Source organism: Bidens hawaiensis, unplaced genomic scaffold (genome assembly GCF_021521415.1).
Source record: "Bidens hawaiensis isolate Kalapana, Puna unplaced genomic scaffold, B.hawaiensis_p1.1 tig00049917_1, whole genome shotgun sequence".
In the NCBI taxonomy this organism is placed as follows: Eukaryota; Viridiplantae; Streptophyta; class Magnoliopsida; order Asterales; family Asteraceae; genus Bidens; species Bidens hawaiensis.
The window spans coordinates 14161-22904 of record NW_027498945.1 but is presented as its reverse complement, the minus strand read 5'-3'; the positions used below and the strand labels follow the sequence as shown (position 1 = coordinate 22904).

Below are 8744 nucleotides of genomic sequence, written 5' to 3'. Positions count from 1 at the left end.
TGGAATTAGAAATATTTCTTTTGTTTGTTTTCCACTTTTCATTTCTATTTCTCTTTCTATTTCTCTAAAACTAGAGAATTCCATTTCTCTTTAAAACAAAGAGAAATCCATTTCTCAGCAGCCTCCTCATAGCATGTCACCACCTCGTCTCCGGCCACCACCCCGTCTCCGGCCACCACCTCGTCTCCGGCCGCCACCTCGTCTCCAAGTCTGCAACCGCCACCTCGTCTCCAAGTCTGCAACCACCACCCCGTCTCCGCCGTTCGCAGTGGTGAACACAGAGATGGTAACCGGTTGTAGGTTGCAGGTGGTACGGGTGAACGGAGATTAGGGTTTCAAGTGGTGGTTCGTGGTAGGTTAGGGTTTTCAGATGGTCGGGTGATTGTGGTCGCAGGTGGGTGACAGTGGTGGTGGAAATCGGCGGTGGTCGCAGGTGGCTTCTGATTATCATCATCATCATCGCCACCACAACCACCACCACAAAATCTCCAAAGAGGCAGTGATGACAGATCTGAGCCTCCTTTTTCTATATCTTATGTTCCAAAAATTTGAATCTTTTTAATTTCTTGTGTATTGTGGTTGAAGAAGGGGATTTGGTGGCGGCAGCCGGTGGTGGTGGGCTGTGGTTGAAGAAAGGGCTGTGGTGGTGGTGCTGGTGGTGTGGGGCTGTGGTGGTGGGGCTGGTGGTGGTGGTGGGGCTGTGGTGGTGGGGCTGCGGTGGTGAGTGGTGTCAGGTTGGGTGGAGGTGGGGTTGGGTATGGTAGAGTTCTCTGTTTATTTTCTCGTGTACCAAACAAGAGAAATGATTCTCATTCTCCATACCAATTCTCTTTCTCTACAATTCCATTTCCATTTCTATTTTCTCTCCTTTTCCATTCTCTGTACCAAACACCCCTTAATGTAATTTATAAATTCAATCATTAATTTCTTTACTCCTAATAGCCAACATGTGTTTGTATAAGTTATGTGGTAAGATATTCTTAATTAAAATTATACGAAAATAACTAATTTATGAGATATTTTTCCAATATTAATGTTTTTTTTGAAATAGTTAAGAGATGGATTTGATGCTAGGGTCAGGGCCGGCCCTATAATCTAATTACCTAAAGCTAGGGCTTTAGGCCCTCATAATTTTGAGGCCCCGTTTGAAAAAGAAATTAAAACAAATTATATGTATAATGTATGTTATTTTAAGTTTAGGGTTTAAACATATGCATTTGCTGTTGCGTGGTGGCTAGGTCCGTGAGTTGTGATCATGGAGAAGCATGTTCGAATCCCTGTGGCTCCGCATTTTTACCTTTTTTGCGTCTAAATGCATACGTAGAGGCAGAGGCTTTTTAGGCCCAAAAGTTTTCTAACTTCATTACTTTTCAACTCTTACTTTCAATACTGATTTAGGATTTTAGGAATGTCTCAATTATTTCCTTCTTGGGTGGTTATCTTTCATATTTTGTTTCCATCCCATTCTTATGCATTTCTTTATTTTTCTTTCGTTTGATTATATTCTGTGCAATTTCTTTCTCATTTGTATTGTAAAGGATATTTTTTGGATTACTTACATAATCGTGTATTAATTAAGATATTTTTGTATCAAAGTTATCGAACAAAACTTAAGATGGAGTTTTTATGAGCAACTTACTTATATTTTGTAGTTGGGCGTAAAAAAATGTATTTGAATTTTGTTGTATAGCTAAGAATCAAATTTTGTTAATGAATCAAGTTAATTTAATAATTTCAAAACTATTAATCAAATAAAGACAGTACAAAAGGCCTTTGATTTTTTACTTCGTTTTAGGCCACCTAAATGGTTGGACCGCCACTGGCTAGGGCACCGGTTCTTATTAATAGTTTTCTAACTTGGGAGTTTCAATGACAGTTGTGAGTCTTGAGGTTCGTTAAGGTGATCCTCTATCTCCGTACTTATTCGTCATTGCTATGGAAGCATTTTCTAGTATGATAAAAAAACACTACATTGTTTGGCTTCTTGCATCTTGTTTATATCCAATATCACAGGCCGAGGTTATTTCATCTTTTGTTCCTGATGACACAATTGTTTTAGCTAAATGGTTGGAGGCAAACGTTCGAAATCTTTTACGCTTGTTTTGAGGCTTCTTTCTTTGTTCGGGTCTTCATAAATGAAGGATGAACCGAAACTAAGGCTTCTTTCTATTACCGCACACACTAATCAACCATAACTTGTAGATGCTAACTCTCTTTACTATCCTTCAACTTAAAAACATAAAACAATATCAAACTTTCTTGAAAATCATGTAAAAGTACGGTATGTATACAGTCAAACCATATAGATTCTACTCTACTTCGTTTGCCATTTTTGATCTTTGTCCAAAACTAAAATTTGTATTAAGAGGGGTCATGTTGACGGGTGGAGCTTTGACGGGTCCATGTAGCTGAGCCCCTGGCCGGATGCATTGTCATGTTACTTTGAAAAAAGTTATTTTCGATCATTGAAAGTTGTCTCGGATTTGCATTATTGGTGAAAAGTTATACATAAATGCGTGTTGATGGAAACTGATTATGAGTGCTAAGTTGCTAATAAAGTTGTATATGTGGTTAGCAAGTTGCCCATTGGTGGCAAATGGCAATAAATATTAGTAGTAACTTAGAGTAGTGGTCATCACTCATCAGTAGTAGCTTAGTTACCGTTTATAGAGTTTCTACTAATGGTCTTCTATTGAATTTGCAACTAGAACGTTGTGTTGGTCCATCTCCTATATAAGAAAGGTTTTTCGATTAATGACGGAACTTGTTTTTCATAAAAGATTCTACATATTCGTTCTTGTTATCTAGTCAATTTTCTCATTGAAAATTTGATGGTAACAACGTAATAAATTAATCTGAAAGTGATCTTTACACGAATCACAAGGGTAGGAGGGTAGCCATCATACGTTTCACTCGTCATGCCATAGATAACATAATAGTACGTTACAAGATGCACCGCGATTTATGTCACTTTCAAATCAATATTCAGTATCACAATATTATAGAGTTGCACAATTACTCAATTTTAGGGTTCACTCCATGAAACCGATGTTTTAAAAACTGATGTTTTACTCGTACTAGATTTAGCTCAAAAATGGTACAAACAATTGAACCGGAATGTACTGAGAGGTTCAATCGTCGGGGTTGAATAGTTTATCTTGTGATTCGATACAAATAAAATTTCTAACTCAAAAAATATCCCAAAAGTACATTATAAACATCACACTTGAACCAAATATCACATATGAACAATGACCGAGTCAGATAGAAAGTTTGTACTTATATACGAAATTAATCAATTCAAAACATGCAAATAAACCAGCATTGAATTTGCATGATACAAAATTGGTTGATTAACGAACCGTTGTTTACTTGTTTTAGTTTTATCCGTTATGTTAAAAGTCGTTTTTTAAATATTATATATGGGCAGCAAAAAATATCAAAAATCTTTTGGATTTAAAACCGATATTTTAAAAACCCGGCGGTAGGATGTTTTAGCAAACCGTCCAAAAATATCAGGCTCTAAATACCGATTGTCTTACGAAAGTCTAGTTCAACCGGTTTTTGAAACATTGCATGAAAATGTTAATGACTGAAATTTAGGTATCATATACATATAAGTTTGTTTTCAACACACACAAATAGACACCAATAAGGAATTCCCACCAATAATTACTTTGAAATTAGGTTGCAAATGTCATCAGCTATCTTTTGAGCATCCATAGCAGCTCCAATGATTCCTGTTCCTGCAAGTCCAGCACAATAAAACCCATTCTCTCCTTTCCAATGATTTGGATACATCAACTTTGGTGTTCCATTTTTTTTAAGATACAATTCATATTCCTACATATATATTTGAAATAAAAAAAATTGTTAATCATATATTTTCATTATTAATTTCAAGTTTTCAACAATAGTAAATGAATACAAGTAATTACCTTAAGCCACAAATGGGTAGATATTCTGAATCCGGTGGCAAATATAATTGCATCAAACTGATAACACTTCCCATTCTCGAAGACAACTTCATCTCCTCCGCCTTTTATACTTCCCAATGCCGGAAAAACCTGCTTGCATGTTAACAGTAGGGAAATTAAATTACCAAAACAGACATGTTTGATATATATATATATATATATATATATATATATATATATATATATATTTTACATAGACTTGACTTTTAGTCTACAACTTTCTAGACATCACCTTCTAGACCAATCAGATTGTGCCACGTGGGACAAGCCGACACTTTTTGGACACTTATATTTATAAAAAGTCAGGGAGGTCCACCTTTTGTTCGACCATTACTTAACACGTGTCCCAAACATGCTACGTTTAGCATGCAACTACATTTTTTAGTTGTTTGCAAGTAGACTGTAAAAAGGACGTCGGCTTAACCAGCTTGGCTCCTTTTACTTTAGGATACTTGCAGCAGGCTAAAAAACTAGATTTTAAGGCTAAATTTAGCCTGCTTTGGACGTATGAGTAATGGTTTGTGAGAAGGTGATCCCTTGATTTTTTATAAATTTCCGTGTCCAAAAAGTGACGGCTAAGATTAAATTTGAATATTTCTAGACTCGATATGTTGGACATGTGGGCAAAGGGTCATATTAACAAACATATATATGAATGATGTAACATGTTGTAAAGGTTGAGAAAGTTAGATCGACCTGAATCTTGCCGGACTTGATATTTTTGAACACACCCATATCGATAACCGGGTACTTGTTGTCTCTGATTTTGATAAAAAAAATGGACCTTCTTTAGGCCTTTGCATCCCATACTTTGTTATCTCCATACATTAGCTTGCTAGACCACCCCAAAAGCTTATCCACCACATTCAGTGAGAACTTTTTTAATAATAGCAGTCCAATTGTTACAGACCATTTTGAAATTATATGAATCTACATTACCAAACATAAACATGTTAGTAAATCATTATGGTCCAAAATATATGCAACATATATATAAAGATCAATGCCTTTTTATCGTTGGAACATTTTTGAAAAATTTGGACTAGTCGTGATTAATTAATAGTCGGTCAGTGACTGATTAATGTTTGGGTACTCGGCCAGAAACTTGGTACTCAGACCTAGTCGGACCTTAATTTCGGCCTTAATTCCAATCGATTTCCAGCAAATTTGGGCAACTTCTCCAACATATTCCGGCGATTCCATATTTATACATAAAAACGTGTGTACATGTGTATGTGTATATATATATATATATACACATATGAAAAATATATATGTATTTATATATAAATTTCAATCCAATTAATCATTGGTTACATACGTTATCAATATGAAAAGTTCCATAGATATTTTTGTTCTTATTCAATATTCACCACTCTTTTTCTCACTATTATTGGATGTGGGGTACTTTTTGTTATTAGAAGTTAAAATTCCTTTTTTCTTGTTCACTCAATTTGGGATCATAGTTTTTGGGTTTATTATTAAAAAATAATTCCAAAACCTTATTTTCCAACTTGGTACCATATCAATATCTTAAAATCCTGAAACCACCACAACCTTCTCCTTTGTCCACTTTAATTAAATTGTTCTATATGTCAACTTATACAAATTTCCCATAAAAATAAATGTTTTTAATCTTGTCACTTCAAAACTAATTTGGAGAACATAATATCAAATCTATACTTAGTAAGCTTAACATGCAAGACCTAAAGAAACATACAAATCATGTAAAGATTAATATAGTTAATATTTACCGGACTTCTGACAACAATGGATGTTTTGACACCACACTCGGACAAATCATGTGCAACTTCCATACCATAATTACCAGCTCCAATGACCAAAACATTCTTGTTCTCGTATTTTTTACCAGACTTATACTCAGTCGAGTGAATAACTTCACCTTTGAACTCACTCAACCCGTCAACCTCTGGTATAAATGGCCCAGTGTTTTCTCCTGCAGCCACCACCAAAAACCGCGCCTCGTAACATCGCACCCCATCACCTATTGTCTATTAGTAGAGGATATATATATATATATATATTAGAAAATATTTAGAGATACTAAATTTATTCTTTCTTTCTTTGTAATTATTTCAATAATAAGCATCAAAATATTCGATAAGTGTGCATGAAACAGAAAAACCCGATCTAAACATAAAAAAATAATTAGCAAGCATAAAAAACATAACCAAAACAAAAACTCCCGGTTTGTTTTTATGTTTTTGTAAGAACTGAACTTATGGTTTTGTTTTGAATTTGCAAAAATAAAAACCAAATGAATATAAAGATTTTCATTTTCAATTTTGTATTTTATGTAATTTATAAGAATTAAATAAATCTAACTCATATATTTTAGCCCAAATATATAACAATCATTTAGTTATTAACTAACAAAATGATTTAAGCCTAAGCTTGTCATTTTGGCCATTTTTAAAATTTTTCCCCCAAAATTCAAGCTCAAATGGCACATAAGGAAAAACCAAACAGAACACTTTTCAAAAATTAAAAAACCAAAGTTACGAATAAATAAAATGTGCACACCCCTAAAATCCGATACCATAAAGTCATAAAATTTTATTACCTTTGTCTCCACCTTCCATACATTCTTATCCCCATCATACTTCGCAGACTTCACTAAGTTCTCAAACCTCGGTTTAATATCGAAACGTGACGCGTAGTCATCCAAGTATTTCAAGAACTCGGTTCTTGGGACAAAGGTTGGATAGTTAGCGGGAAAAGGCACGTGTGCGAGTTGACAAAATCGTTTAGGTAAGTGGAGATGAAACCGGTCGGATGACTTCTTGTTGAATATTGAAGCGATGCAATCTTCTCGTTCGAGAAGTATGTATGGGACTGAGAGTTTGTGGAGGCTTGCTGCCGTGGAGAGGCCGGCTGGGCCTGCGCCAACGATGATTGCTACCTTAGTTTCGACACTTGTGGTCATGATCTTTGGTTGCACAAGGTGAGGTTCATTGTTATTTGTTAGTAATGTTACAAATGTTATTAATAGGACTAGGAAAGTGTGGTCCTGTTATTGTCTTGGTAGTACTAGTTTGGTAAGCCACTTAACTTCACACACGTAGCCAATTTGGTCCATGTACCACTCACCATAATATGGACTTTTGTTTTTCTTAACTTGATGAATTGAATGTTGAAAATTGTGTTTTGAATTTATCTTTTAAAGTTGCATCAAATTGGCATTTTCATTGAACACGCAATAAGCTGCGACCGTGGCTCTTTTTAAATAGCAAAACTAAGGTAGCGTTTGGTATGCATGAATAAGAGGCGGAATGGAATGAACCATTATGATGGAATGAAAAAAAGTGTGTTTGGTTGGTCAATGGAATGAAATCACCCATTACCATGTCCACTCCATTCCCTCCAAAACACCCCAAATTCATTCCATCCACCCCCCTTGTTTTTTTTCATTCCATCTCTCTTTCAAATTATATCACCTCCACCACCCTCACACCACTACTACCCATTGCCCTCTCACCACCACCCACCACCGCCACCACCATCCACCCTCGCTGCCCGTCGCCACCAACACCCGCCTCTGCCGCCCACCACCACCATTACCCGCCTTTGCCGCCCGCCGCCACCACCACCCACCTTCGTTGCCGCCACCAACCACCCACCACCACCGCCATCTCTAACCATCGCTCCCATCCATCACCACCATCACCCGCCGCTTACCACCGCCACCACCGCCCACTATCACCACCACCTGCCACCACCAACAATTGCTTCCTCCGCCCACCACCCACCACCATCATTGCTGCTCACCGCCCATCACCACCATCCCACCGCCACTCACTACCATTTTATTTTATTATGACTTTTCTAGCTTACCAAAAAATAAAAACTAATAATTCATGTCATTCCCACATGGTAACCAAACATGTTAACGGAATGGTAATGATCCATTCCATTACCTCGTCCATTCCATTCCCTTGCTCATTCCATTCCATCACTCATTCCATTACAACATACCAAACAGACCCTTGTTTAAAAATTACATTCATAGATCTTACGGCCATAATATTATTATTCAGGGCCGGCCCATAGGTGGTCGAGGAGAGCAACCGACCCAGACTCATTCTCTTGAGAGGCCTATAATTGTTAATGTTATATATACATATTATATATAATTTTATTGTAAAACATAATTATGTAAAATGACTCCTTGGTGCAATAGAGAGAGTGATGGTGTACGGAAACAAAGTTTATGGGTTCAATTCTTGTTAGTGGTGTTTTTATTATTATTAAAAAAGTTTCATTTGTGTTTTATATGGGCTATTTTGTAACTTAGTTTTGTTAATAACTTTTTTCGCTTTGGTCCATTTTGGGCTTTGAAAATGTAACTCAATTGGTAAAATTGTCAAAATTATTAATCAAATAATTAAAATGTTATCAAATGCACTTTTCATGTTCGCTCGGGCCCGAAATTTAATGGGATTCTCGAAGACCGCCCTGTTACTATTTATGACTTGTCGAACTCGACTAAGAGTCTCCACGGGCTAATGAGTAAGAAAACTAAAGTATCAAATACAAATTTATGTATATGTGTTGGTTGTCAAGACATGTTTTCTCGTGTTTAATCACTTTACATGAAGCAACTGTTGACGCAGTCTGACTCATTATGGAAGCATTACTTCTTAAGCCCGCAAAAGGGAACCCGTGTCACTATTTTATTTTTATTTTTTTTTATTTTTGGTTATGGAGAACTAAAGGGCATTTTGTTTTGGACACGTGTGGTAGGAC

The 8744-nt window shown here is 36.2% G+C and overlaps 1 pseudogene across 1 annotated transcript; it reads right to left on the bottom strand.

The window, feature by feature from the left end:
- Positions 1-3639: 3639 nt before the first annotated feature.
- On the bottom strand, positions 3640-7138 carry LOC143598291 (putative indole-3-pyruvate monooxygenase YUCCA10; annotated as a pseudogene). Its single transcript, XR_013147086.1, has 5 exons — positions 6562-7138; positions 5732-5989; positions 4674-4907; positions 3939-4067; positions 3640-3843 (listed from the first exon to the last, which is right to left on the bottom strand). The product of XR_013147086.1 is annotated as a putative indole-3-pyruvate monooxygenase YUCCA10 (transcript).
- Between the last annotated feature and the right edge of the window lie 1606 nt (positions 7139-8744).